Raw genomic sequence first — 18,083 nt, 5'->3', positions numbered from 1 at the left:
AGCGTCTCAGAGTGACAAGAGAGGATACAGGAATGTAAACATCAGGATAACAGATGGGATCCGGTCCTGGAGCGCTGAGCCAGCCTTAGGAGGCATCTGATGGGTAAGAAATGGCGTCCAGATACCCGGATCGTGACACTGGGACTAGCAATGAGCCACCAGAGTGGCTCATAACAGACTACCATTAGTAGATTTTGTAGTACTGTCATAACTGGCACCAGCCACAGCACTAGGACTTGGTTGCTGCTCCTACTCTTTAATCAACTGATCATGATCCATATCTACTCAGTGCTTATATTTATTAATGCAGTGGGGCATGGCACACATTGGGTATATTGAACAAACACAAGTTGTACAAAAATATATTTTTTTTCACAAATGATAACACACTAATCACTCATAGTGCTTATATTTGTTAAAGCAGTGGGGTATGGCCTTGCTGTGAACACATACAAGTTGTTTTTGGCGGGGTTATGTTTAATTTTTTACACACTGCTGCAAATCACTGCACTTATATTATAATAGCAATAGTGAATGGCACCAGTATGTAACAATAAAGTGTTAATGTTGCACTGAGGACAGTAACAAAAACAACAACAGGGTACACTGCACCAAGGGTTAATGCTGCCCCTGTATTAGGACCTCTGGGCTACACACCAAAGTGCTGCATTTATATTACAGCACTAGTGTGACACACTTAGTCAAAAAGCAAGTGATAAATGAGATGTTCCTTCCAGCACTATTAAAAATAAAAACAGATGTTTTGCTAACTGCCTACATGATCCATCTAGCTCGGCCAGTATTATTTAGGGACATGTGAGTGTCACTCAAACAGTGTACTGACTCTCTACTCTGGTGGTCCAATGTGAAATGGCCCCTGAATCACTGTGGGCGGGATTTATATTGAATCCAAAACACGTGAGAACCAACACACGTAAGATTACATTTTACCTCATTTTGAAATCCAAGCCTGACGGGAAATACTGAGCCAGGGCTCAGATTCCCTCGGATCCCAGAAGTTTGGGTGGGGTCAGATCTTGGAACCAAGCCCACTCATCTCTAATAATAATGTGAAAGAAATGAGAAACTTTTTTTGGTAATATTTTCGTGTAATGCTTCGGTCACATGAATAACCATAAACATCAACATAGAGAGGATTAAAAGACATTCCACTATATTAAGAACCAATAAAAACCTTTACAATTACATAACCACCATTAGGGATATTAGTTTTCAAAAAAGGTATAAGTGCCAGAAGTTGTTAAAAAGGTTCAGTATTTATTTTACTCTGTGAACAGTAGACAAAATTCTAAGTAACATATGTACAAGAAACATAAAAATAAGCACTTATCTGTCAATTGGCCAGCGTCGTATTGGCCCACAGGGGTACAGGGGAAACCCCTGGTGAGCCCTACTGCCTGGGGGGCCCACCTCCTCCTCCTCTAGGGAAGAAGTTCTAGACTGTGCACTTTAATTATACATTATGCATATGTTCCATTATAATGCAGAGGACTATGGTGTATTTTCCATCATGCATTGCTGTTATTAATCTGCTACATTATCATGCATGCACTAGCAATATTGACTGTATATAAATCAAGGGCCCCAGCCCATGTAGTCTCTAATGGTTAGGTAAACATGTGGTGGCTGGCCACACCCCTATTCATGGGCCCCTACCACTGCATTTCCCCAATAGGTCCTTCATGCCCCAGTCCGACACTGCAATAGGCCAATCTCAAGTACAACTGTACAGTACTGACACATTTCATTTTAACAGAGACTCATCCCAATGATGAAGTCTCTCTGCTAGATGAAATGCACCAGGACTGCACAGCTATACCTGAGATTACCCAGATAAAATCCACTGTCTTTTGTCATTAATATGTGGAAGGAGAATGGTCATTTCAGGAATGCACCTCACCCTGGAAGACCATCAAAACTGCAACCAGGTACCGGAGAGTACTAACCAGTTAACTGTGAAAGAACAGGGATCGTCCCATGCATACCATTGCACACGTGTTACTTTCAAATGTCCATTAATGTGCCAATTTTGACGAGAACACTTCATAGAGAGGCCCACACACTTGGATAATATGGGCCATGAACCTTTAATCACAAAGAAGAATGCAGCCCAGCGCTTATGATGTTGTAAAGAGCGCAAAATCTGGACAATGGTGCAAGTGTTATGGTGTGACAAAACCCAATTTACATTTTCAGATCAAACGGACATGTTTGGCAATTGCCAGAAGAATGTCTGATGCCATATTGTACAGTACCAACAGTAAAGCAAGGAGGTAGTGGCGTTATGCTGTGGAGCTGTTTCAGCTGGTTTGGCATGAGTCCACTAGTTGCAATGCATGGTCACATTAACTCTGAGAAGTATAGAAATGTTCTCGACAACTCTCTGCAGGGCCGTTTCTAGGCCTTGGAGAACCATACAGTTACAAAGGGCGCCTGCGGCCAGTGATTACACAGTATTCCATGTGGTCTGGCTGTCCGCATGGAGTACTGTTGGAAATGTATCTCTCAAATTGACCAGCAACTCAGAGGAGACAGTTCTAAAGGATGCTAGAGGAGGCGGCAAGCATTTTGGGATGTACATTTACAAGAGGCAAGTGTAAAGAGCTATACCCGGAAATGCTGGACTGCTCAGCCATCGGGTAAGATGTTGCAGTAACTAGAGATGAGTGGGTCCGGTTCTCCAAGAATCAGACCCACGTGAACATAAGGGATCTGGGGCAATCTCCCTGCCTGCCCTGGATACCAAATCAAGGCAAAACCTCTGGATCCTGCTGTTGGGTTTTGAGGTTTTGCCTCAGGTGCCAGTCCAATTGAATTGAATGGTCTGACCACTGATTGGCTGAGAGAGCCGTCTGTCATGGCTCTCAGTCAATCAGCACATTCCCATAGGCTTCAATTGGGCAAGATATTGGCCCCCACCTCATTGATGACACTGTCACTCACACTGCCGACACCAACGCCCGCACTACCGACACTCCCACACTGCTGGCACCACTGCACTGCCCACATCCCACGCACTGAAGTCACTGCTGGCATTCCTGCAATGAGGACACCGCCGACACTCCCTCACTGTCAATGCTGCTCACACCTCTACATAGAGGACACTGCCTTCACCACTGGCACACCTGCACAGAGGATACCTGCTAACACTTCCACACTGCTGACACTGCCGGCATCCTCCTCCTCACAGACACCACTCGGGGCATTTATCATCAAGTGCCCCCCTTCCCCCCTGCTGTCACAGTAAGTGCACTATTGGTAACCTATACTGTATCCGACCTGCACTGTATTGAACCCGTACTTTATCTACAGTAACTTACCTTTTTATCTCATCTGAACTGTATCTGACCCACAATGTATCCGATCCGCACTGTGTCTGACCCACACTGTAACGTGCACTGTATCAAACATGCAATGTTTGCGACCTGCACTGTATCTGACCTACACTATATCTGACATACACTGTATTCGACCTGCACTCTAACCTACACTATATCCGACCTGCACTGTATCGAACCCACACTGTATCCAGCTCACACTGCTTCTGACCTGCACTGTGTCCGATCTACATTGTATCCAATCCACACTGTATCCAACCTGTATGGTATCCAACCTGCACTGTATCCAACCCACACTGTGTCTGACCTGCACTGTATCCAACCCACACTGTCTGTAAGCTGCACTGTATCTGATCTGCAATGTATACAACGCAAACTATATACGACCCACGCTGTATCCAATCCACACTGTCTGCAACCTGCACTGTATCTGACCTGAACTGTACCAAACCCACACTGTATCTGACACACACTGTACCCAACCTGCACTGTAACCTGCATTGTATTCAACCTGCACACTATCTGACCTGCACTGTAACATGCACCGTATCCGGCACACATTTTATCAGGCCCACAGGTGTGAAACACTGTTTGTATGGTTGGAGAGATTTGGGGGAACTGCTCAACAAAATTCTGATTGATCGGGGCTATACATGGGTGGCAGTCATCAATGGCTCAGAGCCCCAGGAGGGAGGTACAGATTTGGCACTGAGAATAGACATGTGCTGGGGGGCATGTCCACTTGTGAAGAGGGCATACATGTCTGCTGTTGCTATTTTACACATGGTTAGGGTAGCGGTCACCAACCCGTCACTCGCGAGTGATGGGTAGCTCACCGCTGGAATCAGAGTAGCTTGCAGGCCGAATGCAGCCACCCATCTCACCCAGCATACACATGGGGACTCGGGGAGTGGGCGGCGTCCATGCGTGGCTGTATGTGCCTGTGCATGGCCAGGAGCGGCTGTGCGCAGACGGAAGCAACGTACACGGGAGAGCTGATGGCGCTGATACCTCCTACATGTTTGCACCTGAGCAGTTCTGCCGCATGCAGTGGGACAGAGCCCGCACACCACGCCATCCGGACCGAACAGGTTTAGTGCCAGCAGTAATATTATTAAAGGCTTCTGTGTGTGTGTGTGTGTGTGTGTGTGTGTGTGTGTGTGTGTGTGTGTGTGTGTGTGTGACAGCTGCAGTCAGCACAATGCATTTTATTATGAAGGAGCATAATGTGGCTGTGCCACAACCTCATTATGCTCCATCAGTATACACCTGCATTATGCTGATTTGTGGGGGGCATTATTTGTGTATCTGGCACTGCTGGAGGAGCATTATTTTGTTTTTAAAGATTTTTATTGATTTTTGACAAAGAAGTAACATATGAATCAAACAATATGAAGCTTAACAAGTGCCCTCAGGTGGGAACATGAGGTTTTGCACTCCATTTACCTGTACAGAAATAATAATATCTGAACAGTGGTCTGAACATAAATAAATAAGTAAGTTTGTATGATGAATTGCCTGCAAATGTAATTTTTCTAGGATCCCGATAATGCTGAAACAAAAAGTGACCCTGAGGCACTTTTGACAGGCAACCATAAGCAAAGGAGAATGAGAATAGGAAGAAAGAATAAAAGCATATATATGATGATAAGAGGAGTAATTGAAAGAAGGCAGGAGAGAGGAGACGATAGTTGGAGACACGACATACTCGAGGGAGAGGGGGGGGGTTAGCAATTGAACATAGACCATACTTTAAAGAATTATACATAGAGACTATGATTAAATCTAAGATCTACTAAATGAAGTTACTAGGGTTACAGCAAGTTCCTCCAAATGTCCATTTGAGTAGAGTCATCTAAGGTAGATATATACTTTCCCCATTTTTTAATAAAGGAGTCAAAGGAGCATTCGGTGTTGAGTGAGAGTGATCTTTTGTCGAAGTAGATTAGTTGGAGGATTCTGTTCCGAAGTTCTCTAATAGACGGGGCGGTTTTTTGTGTCCAATGTATCAAGATGAGCTTCTTCGCCATAGTAAATACTGTGATAAGAAATGCTGAGGGCGGGCTCTCTGTCTTGGGAAAGTTCCAATCTTTAAAATTTAGGCATATACAGTAGAGATGAGCGCCTGAAATTTTTCGGGTTTTGTGTTTTGGTTTTGGGTTCGGTTCCGCGGCCGTGTTTTGGGTTCGACCGCGTTTTGGCAAAACCTCACCGAATTTTTTTTGTCGGATTCGGGTGTTTTTTTTCAAAAAACCCTAAAAAACAGCTTAAATCATAGAATTTGGGGGTCATTTTGATCCCAAAGTATTATTAACCTCAAAAACCATAATTTCCACTCATTTTCAGTCTATTCTGAATACCTCACACCTCACAATATTATTTTTAGTCCTAAAATTTGCACCTAGGTCGCTGGATGACTAAGCTAAGCGACCCTAGTGGCCGACACAAACACCGTGCCCATCTAGGAGTGGCACTGCAGTGTCACGCAGGATGGCCCTTCCAAAAAACCCTCCCCAAACAGCACATGACGCAAAGAAAAAAAGAGGCGCAATGAGGTAGCTGTGTGAGTAAGATAAGCGACCCTAGTGGCCGACACAAACACCGGGCCCATCTAGGAGTGGCACTGCAGTGTCACGCAGGATGGCCCTTCCAAAAAACCCTCCCCAAACAGCACATGACGCAAAGAAAAAGAAAAGAAAAAAGAGGTGCAAGATGGAATTGTCCTTGGGCCCTCCCACCCACCCTTATGTTGTATAAACAGGACATGCACACTTTAACCAACCCATCATTTCAGTGACAGGGTCTGCCACACGACTGTGACTGATATGACGGGTTGGTTTGGACCCCCCCCAAAAAAGAAGCAATTAATCTCTCCTTGCACAAACTGGCTCTACAGAGGCAAGATGTCCACCTCATCATCATCCTCCGATATATCACCGTGTACATCCCCCTCCTCACAGATTATCAATTCGTCCCCACTGGAATCCACCATCTCAGCACCCTGTGTACTTTGTGGAGGCAATTGCTGCTGGTGAATGTCTCCACGGAGGAATTGATTATAATTCATTTTAATGAACATCATCTTCTCCACATTTTCTGGATGTAACCTTGTACGCCGATTGCTGACAAGGTGAGCGGCGGCACTAAACACTCTTTCGGAGTACACACTTGTGGGAGGGCAACTTAGGTAGAATAAAGCCAGTTTGTGCAAGGGCCTCCAAATTTCCTCTTTTTCCTGCCAGTATAAGTACGGACTGTGTGACGTGCCTACTTGGATGCGGTCACTCATATAATCCTCCACCATTCTTTCAATGGTGAGAGAATCATATGCAGTGACAGTAGACGACATGTCCGTAATCGTTGTCAGGTCCTTCAGTCCGGACCAGATGTCAGCATCAGCAGTCGCTCCAGACTGCCCTGCATCACCGCCAGCGGGTGGGCTCGGAATTCTGAGCCTTTTCCTCGCACCCCCAGTTGCGGGAGAATGTGAAGGAGGAGATGTTGTTGACAGGTCGCGTTCCGCTTGACTTGACAATTTTCTCACCAGCAGGTCTTTCAACCCCAGCAGACTTGTGTCTGCCGGAAAGAGAGATCCAAGGTAGGCTTTAAATCTAGGATCGAGCACGGTGGCCAAAATGTAGTGCTCTGATTTCAACAGATTGACCACCCGTGAATCCTTGTTAAGCGAATTAAGGGCTCCATCCACAAGTCCCACATGCCTAGCGGAATCGCTCCGTGTTAGCTCCTCCTTCAATGTCTCCAGCTTCTTCTGCAAAAGCCTGATGAGGGGAATGACCTGACTCAGGCTGGCAGTGTCTGAACTGACTTCACGTGTGGCAAGTTCAAAGGGCATCAGAACCTTGCACAACGTTGAAATCATTCTCCACTGCGCTTGAGACAGGTGCATTCCACCTCCTATATCTTGCTCAATTGTATAGGCTTAAATGGCCTTTTGCTGCTCCTCCAACCTCTGAAGCATATAGAGGGTTGAATTCCACCTCGTTACCACTTCTTGCTTCAGATGATGGCAGGGCAGGTTCAGTAGTTTTTGGTGGTGCTCCAGTTTTCTGTACGTGGTGCCTGTTCGCCGAAAGTGTCCCGCAATTCTTCTGGCCACCGACAGCATCTCTTGCACGCCCCTGTCGTTTTTTAAAAAATTCTGCACCACCAAATTCAAGGTATGTGCAAAACATGGGACGTGCTGGAATTTGCCCAGATTTAATGCACACACAATATTGCTGGCGTTGTCCGATGCCACAAATCCACAGGAGAGTCCAATTGGGGTAAGCCATTCCGCGATGATCTTCCTCAGTTGCCGTAAGAGGTTTTCAGCTGTGTGCGTATTCTGGAAACCGGTGATACAAAGCGTAGCCTGCCTAGGAAAGAGTTGGCGTTTGCGAGATGCTGCTACTGGTGCCGCCGCTGCTGTTCTTGCGGCGGGAGTCCATACATCTACCCAGTGGGCTGTCACAGTCATATAGTCCTGACCCTGCCCTGCTCCACTTGTCCACATGTCCGTGGTTAAGTGGACATTGGGTACAGCTGCATTTTTTAGGACACTGGTGACTCTTTTTCTGAGGTCTGTGTACATTTTCGGTATCGCCTGCCTAGAGAAATGGAACCTAGATGGTATTTGGTACCGGGGACACAGTACCTCCAACAAGTCTCTAGTTGGCTCTGCAGTAATGATGGATACCGGAACCACGTTTCTCACCACCCAGGATGTCAAGGCCTCAGTTATCCGCTTTGCAGTAGGATGACTGCTGTGATATTTCATCTTCCTCGCAAAGGACTGTTGGACAGTCAATTGCTTGGTGGAAGTAGTACAAGTGGTCTTACGACTTCCCCTCTGGGATGACCATCGACTCCCAGCAGCAACAACAGCAGCGCCAGCAGCAGTAGGCGTTACACGCAAGGATGCATCGGAGGAATCCCAGGCAGGAGAGGAATCATCAGAATTGCCAGTGACATGGCCTGCAGGACTATTGGCATTCCTGGGGAAGGAGGAAATTGACACTGAGGGAGTTGGTGGGGTGGTTTGCGTGAGCTTGGTTACAAGAGGAAGGGATTTACTGGTCAGTGGACTGCTTCCGCTATCGGCCCAAGTTTTTGAACTTGTCACTGACTTATTATGAATGCGCTGCAGGTGACGTATAAGGGAGGATGTTCCGAGGTGATTAACGTCCTTACCCCTACTTATTACAGCTTGACAAAGGGAACACACGGCTTGACACCTGTTGTCCGCATTTCTGGTGAAATACTTCCACACCGAAGAGCTGATTTTTTGGGTATTTTCACCAGGCATGTCAACGGCCATATTCCTCCCACGGACAACAGGTGTCTCCCCGGGTGCCTGACTTAAACAAACCACCTCACCATCAGAATCCTCCTGGTCAATTTCCTCCCCAGCGCCAGCAACACCCATATCCTCCTCATCCTGGTGTACTTCAACACTGACATCTTCAATCTGACTATCAGGAACTGGACTGCGGGTGCTCCTTCCATCACTTGCAGGGGGCGTGCAAATGGTGGAAGGCGCATGCTCTTCACGTCCAGTGTTGGGAAGGTCAGGCATCGCAACCGACACAATTGGAGTCGGACTCTCCTTGTGGATTTGGGATTTCGAAGAACGCACAGTTCTTTGCGGTGCTACTGCTTTTGCCAGCTTGAGTCTTTTCATTTTTCTAGCGAGAGGCTGAGTGCTTCCATCCTCATGTGAAGCTGAACCACTAGCCATGAACATAGGCCAGGGCCTCAGCCGTTCCTTGCCACTCCGTGTGGTAAATGGCATATTGGCAAGTTTACGCTTCTCCTCCGACAATTTTATTTTAGGTTTTGGAGTCCTTTTTTTACTGATATTTGGTGTTTTGGATTTGACATGCTCTGTACTATGACATTGGGCATCGGCCTTGGCAGACGACGTTGCTGGCATTTCATCGTCTCGGCCATGACTAGTGGCAGCAGCTTCAGCACGAGGTGGAAGTGGATCTTGATCTTTCCCTAATTTTGGAACCTCAACATTTTTGTTCTCCATATTTTAATAGGCACAACTAAAAGGCACCTCAGGTAAACAATGGAGATGGATGGATACTAGTATACAATTATGGATGGACTGCCGAGTGCCGACACAGAGGTAGCTACAGCCGTGGACTACTGTACTGTGTCTGCTGCTAATATAGACTGGTTAATAAAGAGATGTAGTATGTATGTATAAAGAAGAAAGAAAAAAAAACCACGGGTAGGTGGTATACAATTATGGACGGACTGCCGAGTGCCGACACAGAGGTAGCTACAGCCGTGGACTACCGTACTGTACTGTGTCTGCTGCTAATATAGACTGGTTGATAAAGAGATGTAGTATGTATGTATAAAGAAGAAAGAAAAAAAAAACACGGATAGGTGGTATACAATTATGGACGGACTGCCGAGTGCCGACACAGAGGTAGCTACAGCCGTGGACTACCGTACTGTACTGTGTCTGCTGCTAATATAGACTGGTTGATAAAGAGATGTAGTATGTATGTATAAAGAAGAAAGAAAAAAAAACCACGGGTAGGTGGTATACAATTATGGATGGACTGCCGAGTGCCGACACAGAGGTAGCTACAGCCGTGGACTACTGTACTGTGTCTGCTGCTAATATAGACTGGTTAATAAAGAGATGTAGTATGTATGTATAAAGAAGAAAGAAAAAAAAACCACGGGTAGGTGGTATACAATTATGGATGGACTGCCGAGTGCCGACACAGAGGTAGCTACAGCCGTGGACTACTGTACTGTGTCTGCTGCTAATATAGACTGGTTGATAAAGAGATGTAGTATGTATGTATAAAGAAGAAAGAAAAAAAAACCACGGGTAGGTGGTATACAATTATGGACGGACTGCCGAGTGCCGACACAGAGGTAGCTACAGCCGTGGACTACCGTACTGTACTGTGTCTGCTGCTAATATAGACTGGTTGATAAAGAGATGTAGTATGTATGTATAAAGAAGAAAGAAAAAAAAACCACGGGTAGGTGGTATACAATTATGGATGGACTGCCGAGTGCCGACACAGAGGTAGCTACAGCCGTGGACTACTGTACTGTGTCTGCTGCTAATATATACTGGTTGATAAAGAGATGTAGTATGTATGTATAAAGAAGAAAGAAAAAAAAACCACGGGTAGGTGGTATACAATTATGGACGGACTGCCGAGTGCCGACACAGAGGTAGCTACAGCCGTGGACTACTGTACTGTGTCTGCTGCTAATATAGACTGGTTGATAAAGAGATGTAGTATGTATGTATAAAGAAGAAAGAAAAAAAAACCACGGGTAGGTGGTATACAATTATGGATGGACTGCCGAGTGCCGACACAGAGGTAGCTACAGCCGTGGACTACTGTACTGTGTCTGCTGCTAATATAGACTGGTTGATAAAGAGATGTAGTATGTATGTATAAAGAAGAAAGAAAAAAAAACCACGGGTAGGTGGTATACAATTATGGACGGACTGCCGAGTGCCGACACAGAGGTAGCTACAGCCGTGGACTACTGTACTGTGTCTGCTGCTAATATAGACTGGTTGATAATGAGATGTAGTATGTATGTATAAAGAAGAAAGAAAAAAAAACCACGGGTAGGTGGTATACAATTATGGATGGACTGCCGAGTGCCGACACACAGGTAGCTACAGCCGTGAACTACCGTACTGTGTCTGCTGCGACTGGATGATAAATAATGATATAAAAAATATATATATATCACTACTGCAGCCGGACAGGTATATATTATGTAATGACGGACCTGCTGGACACTGTCTGTCAGCAGAATGATTTTTTTATAGAATAAAAAAAAAACCACCACACAAGTCACACGACGAGTGTTTAACTTTTTCAGGCAATCACAATATAGTATACTACTAACTATACTGGTGGTCAGTGTGGTCAGGTCACTGGTCAGTCACACTGGCAGTGGCACTCCTGCAGCAAAAGTGTGCACTGTTTAATTTTAATAATATGTACTCCTGGCTCCTGCTATAACCTATAACTGGCACTGCTCCCCAGTCTCCCCCACAATTATAAGCTGTGTGAGCACAGTCAGATATATACATAGATGATGCAGCACACTGGGCTGAGCAGTGCACACAGATATGGTATGTGACTGAGTCACTGTGTATCGTTTTTTTCAGGCAGAGAACGGATTATATTAAATAAAACTGCACTGTCTGGTGGTCACTGTGGTCAGTCACTACTAAACTCTGCACTCTCTACAGTACTCCTAAGCTCCAGTAAATCAAGTGTCTCTGTTTAAAATCAATCTCACTCTCTCTCTTCTAATCTAAATGGAGAGGACGCCAGCCACGTCCTCTCCCTATGAATCTCAATGCACGTGTGAAAATGGCGGCGACGCGCGGCTCCTTATATAGAATCCGAGTCTCGCGATAGAATCCGAGCCTCGCGAGAATCCGACAGCGTCATGATGACGTTCGGGCGCGCTCGGGTTAACCGAGCAAGGCGGGAAGATCCGAGTCGCTCGGACCCGTGAAAAAAAACATGAAGTTCGGGCGGGTTCGGATTCCGAGGAACCGAACCCGCTCATCTCTAATATACAGGCAAGTGGGTTGAGGTCCAGATTTAGGTGTAATGTAGAGTTGAGAAAGGCTATAATCTTGCGCCAAAACCTTAACACCTTAGTGCAGGACCAAAAACAATGGAAGAATTTGGCGTTGGTCATAGAACATTTGTAGCAAGAGCCAGGATCTGGGGTAGACATATGTCTTCTTTGTGCTGGGGAGATATAAATCCTGTGTATAGACTTAAAGTGAACTTCTTGAAGATAAGATGAGTGGAGTGTTTTCATAATTTTCGGAAACTGGAAGGTATTAATAATCTTGGCACCTGTAATCCCAGGGATGTCGGCACTCCAAGCAGACACAAGGTTAGTTAGACCAAAGTCATTTACTGAACTTGTTAGGAGAGCATACAGCGCCTTGGTTGAGGATTTAGGACTATTGTAAGATTTAAAGATAGCGTCCAGAGGGTGAGTAACTTTAAGTGAGGAGCTTAGTGAAGGCAGTGACATTGTATAATGTCTAGCTTGTAGATATAAATAAAAGTGGGAATTAGGAAGGCCGTAAGTATCTTTTAGGGTGGAGAAGGTAAGTATATGGCCTCCAGGATCAAAGAGTTTCGATGCTAGATTAAGGCCTTTTTGGGACCATTGGCGGAAGATTGGATTAGTCAGGGAGGGTTGGAAATTGGGGTTGCCCCATAATGGACAGAAAGGTGAGTATGTGTGTGGGAATTTGAGGTTTTTACTCAACTTGATCCAGCTGTTGTATGTGGCTCTAAATAAAGAGTGGTTTGTGATGTGTGGAGGTATTAAATGGGCAGGTGTGTGTAGTAAAGTTTCCTGGGGAAAATGGATAAAATAAGAATTGTTCAAGCGCCTTATCAGTGAACTTTGAGGTTTCCATAAGCCAATCTGCTATTATCCTGAATTGAGTCGTGATAGAATACAGTACAAAATTTGGAATGCTGAGACCACCGTTTGACTTTGGTTTGTATAGCTTTTTTAGGGCTAATCTAGGACGTTTGCCCTGCCATAAGAACTGTGAAATTCTTTTCTCGAGGGTGCTAAGGTCTTGTTTGGATATGACACACGGTAATAATTGTAAGGGGTAGTATATTTTTGGAAAAATTACACTTTTCAATATTGCTGCTCTGCCTAGTAGCGATAGAGGGAGTTTTGACCACCCATCTAGTTGAGAATAGATTTTTATAAGGAGGGGGGGGAAGTTAGCTGAATATAAGGAGTGAGATTCGTTTGTGATCTGTACACCTAAGTATTTAAGCTGAGAGGTTTTTATGCGAAATTGGGCAGTATCGGTTAGGATTGGAAGTCAGGAGATTGCTTAGATATGGGGAGAATTTCGGACTTAGCAACATTAATTTTATAACCTGCTATCAAGCTAAAAGATGATATTATCTCTAATATCACTGGGAGGGATTTATCAGGGTCAGATATGAAGAGTAACATGTCGTCTGCAAAGAGGGACACTTTCAATTCCAATGAGGAAACGTTAATGCCGGTGAAGTCTAATGCGGATCTAAGGGCGATAGCTAAAGGTTCGATCGCTATATCAAAAAGGAGTGGTGACGGGGGGCATCCCTGCAGAGTACCCTTCTGAATTGGAAAGGGGGAAGACAGGAATCCATTGCATGAGATTTGTGAGGATGACATTGTGTATAGTGTTCTAATAAAGGAGATAAAAGTGGGTGGAATGCCAAATCTCTCCATAGTGAGGAACAAGTGGGACCAGTGTACTAAGTCAAATGCTTTTTCTGCATCAATTGATAGAATTGCTTTTCCACTGGACTCACCTGTTCCCCCACTACCCATGTGTACTGCTGCCAAAACCTTACGAATATTTGTAAGTGAATGTCTGCCCTTGATGAACCTGTTTGGTCATGGTGTATTATTGAAGGGAGGATAGGGTTGAGGCGGGTGGCTAAAATTTTTGTAAGGAGTTTGTAGTCAGAATTTAATAAGGAGATGGGTCTGTATGAAGCAGATAGTGCAGGGTCTCTACCGGGTTTGAGTATTAATTTGATAATTGCCGAATTAAAATAGGGGGGAAGGGCTGCATTGAAGAGGATAAAGTTAAAGACTGATACTAAAATTGGGGCTATACGTTTGTCAAATAATTTATAAAAATCTCCACTGAAGCCATCTGGTCCTGGTGCTTTCGTTGATTTTAAAGTTTTCATGGCCTGAGAGACTTCAGTTAGAGTGATCGGTTGTGTTAACAAATTATTAGAATCTTTAGGAGCTTGGGGGAATGTAAGCGTGTCCCATAAGGATAGGGGGGAATTAAGAGTTGGAGGATTTCTAGTAGGGTCAATATTCGAGGGTGTCTGAGGATGTAAATATATGTCTGTATAATAGTGTTGCATGTTTTGGGAGATCTGTTTGTTGGATGTAGTATGTGTGCCATCTGATTGGATTAGGGGGTGTACTGTCATAGGGGGTCTAGTCCCGTTAAGAATGTTGGTCAATAACTTACTAGTTTTGTTGCCATATCTATGAAAGCGGTAATTAGAGTAGAATTGTGATTTGTCTGATAAGGCTTGGAGGGTTTCCTCAAATTTTATTTTAGCTGCTAGATATATGGACTTGTTGGCAGGGGTGGGTTGTAAGCTATAGTTTGAATAGGCTTCTGTGAGGGATTGTTGGAGTAGGAGGTAGGATTTAGAACAGTTCTTTTTTTCCTTAAATTCAAAGTTTAAGATCGAACCCCTCAAAACTGCCTTTGCAGACATCCAGTATAGCGGTGGATTAGTGGCTAGGTGTTGTTTGTTATTTTCGTGATATTCATCCCAGGAGTGCACTATATGGTTAATGAATCTAGGAATTTTAGAAAGGTGCGCCGGGAATCTCCAGGTCTTATGTGTAGATCTCTCATTTTGAGTTTTAACTGTAAGACATACCAATGCATGGTCAGATAAGATGATTGGTTCTATACCTGAGTCCAGGACTTGGGAGAATAAGTTATTAGAGAGAGTGACGTCATCTATCCGGGATAAGGAGTGGTGTGCGGAAGATAGACAAGTGTAACCTCTGTCTGTGGGGTGTAGGGCCCTCCAAACATCAATTAGTTGTAGAGTCGACAGTATCGTGGGGATACCTAATTTTGGTAGTGAGTGGTGGGATCTTCTAGCATGGGATCTGTCCAAATGTGGGTGTGAGATCAGATTGAGATCTCCGCCCATAATGAGATTGTTAGAGGAAAAGGGTAATAATTTACGTAGTATCAGTTGAAAGAAAGCTTTAGAATAGGAGTTAATGGCATAGATTGAGCATAAGGTATAGGTGTTAGAGTATCATTTTATGGTGACGATGGCATATCTGCCCTCTGGATCGCAGTCAGATGATATAATCTCTAGTGGGAGTGATTTAGAAACCAAAATTGCTACTCCTCTGGATTTTGAGTTAAAGGAAGAAGAGGCTAACAGGCGCCAATTAAGCATTTGTAGTTTGAGTGTTTCCGGATGTGTAAGGTGCGTCTCCTGAATAAATGCAATATCCAATTTTTGTCTATTTAAATATATTAATACCTTGCGTCGCTTGGCCGGAGTGCCAAAACCCCCAGCATTCAGAGAGCCAACCCGCAATGAAGTTACGTCAGCGTGTGGCATGTAGTTAATTCCGGGCAGGGGGACATCCTAAGGAACTCGCAACAAATCCTGTAGTGGAAAGGGGAACATAAAAGGGAAGAACGAGTGGGGGGACAAGACAAGAGAGATAGAAAGGAGCATAGGCATATCAGAGTTACATACCTCATATTTACAGCTGTATCCGCATGCGTGAATGCGCGATACTTCCGCAAATAGGAGAAAAAATAATATAAAAACAAAACACTTAACATAGTGTTTAAGTTTAACATAACATCATAACGGAGCATAACAGGTGCACCAATACCCTTATATGGACATCAAAATTGTCAGACCTCTTACGTATGTCATTAGGGCAGTGTATTGTCTGATCCTTCCATATCTATATAACCATAGGCAGGGCCGGTGCAAGGTTCTTAGACACCCTAGGCAAATCTAAACAATACCGCCCCCGCTCCCCCCAATACCCTCCACACAGCCACTCGCATTTTAGTGACCGCCAGACAATATGGAGAGCATTTTAGTAACCTCCAAACTATACGGAGAGCATTTTAGTGACCGCCAGACAATACGGAGAACAATTAGTGACCGCCAGACAATACGGAGAGCATTTTAGTGACTGCCAGACAATAAAGAAAGCTGTTAAGTAAACACCAGACAAAACTGAGAGCATTACTGTGACCGCCATACAATATTGATATCATTATAGTGACTGCCCCACAATACTGAATATATACGAAAATGGACAGAATTCTCAGAGTGAGGTGCAATCAATAAAACATCCCTGGATTGTGACAGTAGGGGTAATGCCCTATATGCCATTAGTGATCCTAAATATATAACATGGTGATGACATGGATTAGTTGGCCACTGGTTACTACTGCTTTGGCCTCATGAACACTAATCTCGCTTGCAATAATTAATCTCACAAAAGATAGTGCGCGCTACCTGGGGTACACAAGAACCGCTAGACCAGAGCTGGACTTTGGGGGGGGCTTGGGCACTTAAGACGGGTGGACCCTCTCCCTCATGTCAGCACCACATCGCTGGCTGTGGCTGCTGTGTCTCCAACCCCCTGTGTAGGTGTATATATACATATATAAATGTGTGTGTGTGTGTGTGTGTGTGTGTGTGAGCGCAATAAAGCAAGTCCAGTGATCACGCTGAGCCGAAAAAGAAGTGGGTCCCAGAGTCCCCTCACTTTTAAAAATTGGGGTCCAACCTGTCCTTTTCTGGGTCCCATCGTAATGAAGGTTCTTAATAATCTTATTAATTATTCAAATATGCAAACACAGACTTGATTTGGACACTACAAAAGTGTTGCAAGGGGGAGGAGGGGGCTGGAAACGCTGCTGGGCTGTGTACCAAACAGGACACTCTGCACCAGAGCTGTAACTAGACATTTTGGCGCCCTTCAGCACAAAGTGAATTGGTGCTCCCCCTCCCATACTGCACAGTATGGACAGTGCGCGGCGAAGGAAATTTGGGGCATGGCTTCATGGGGAATGGGCGTGGCCACATAATATTGCCAATTCACATTACACCACACAGTAGTGCCGCTTATACACATTGTACCAGGTAGAACCTCTTATACACACTGCGCCAGGTAGAGCACGTTATACATATTGTGCCAGATAGAGCACGTTCTACACTTTGCGCCAGGTAGAACACTTATACACATTGCGCCAGGCAGAGTACATTATACACATTGCGCCAGGCAGAGTACATTATACACATTGCACCAGATAGAGCACGTTATACACACTGCGCCAGGTAGAACACTTATACACATTGCACCAGGCAGAGTACATTATACACATTGCACCAGGTAGAGCACGTTATACACATTGCGCCAGGCAGAGCACATTATACACACTGCGCCAGGCAGAGCACATTATACACACTGCGCCAGGCAGAGCACATTATACACAGTGCGCCAGGCAGAGCACGTTATACACATTGCGCCAGGCAAAGCACATTATATACACTGCACCAGGTAAAGCACATTATACAGATTGCACTAGGTAGAGCACGTTATACAATTTGCGTCAGGTAGAGCACTTACACATTGCAGCTACTACCTCAGACCCCCAGTCGCCACCCCTCCCCAGATGCCGCGGTAACCACCCACAGCAGGCATAGCCACCACCAACTTCACTCACTGGCCCCGCACTCTCACCATGTGTCCGGAGCAGAGCTGAGGAGAGGAGTGCAGTCAGTCAGCTGCTGCGCTGTAAGGAGCTACAGTTTTCGCTGCAGCAGCTTCATGAAACCTCCATGGCTACCCCATGCCGCGATCCCTGACTGAAGCCCCGAGTGCAGCACTGCGGCTGCATCTGAAGAAATAAACCATCGGCACGGCAGCAGCATAGATCGGCCTGGCGGGGGGTAGGTACTCAGAGCACACACACCCCACTTCCCCTGCGTGCGCCAATGACCCCAGCCACCTGCTGTCCCGCCACCTACCGCTGGCATCTTCCCAAGTCATGATCCCTATAGCGCGTATTTGCGAACACTGACGTCACTCACAATACTGTATACAGTGGCCACAGTGCCTTCCACAAGA

This window comes from Pseudophryne corroboree, chromosome 6, assembly GCF_028390025.1.
Source record: "Pseudophryne corroboree isolate aPseCor3 chromosome 6, aPseCor3.hap2, whole genome shotgun sequence".
NCBI classification, from domain to species: domain Eukaryota; kingdom Metazoa; phylum Chordata; class Amphibia; order Anura; family Myobatrachidae; genus Pseudophryne; species Pseudophryne corroboree.
Note: the sequence above shows the minus strand (reverse complement) of the source record.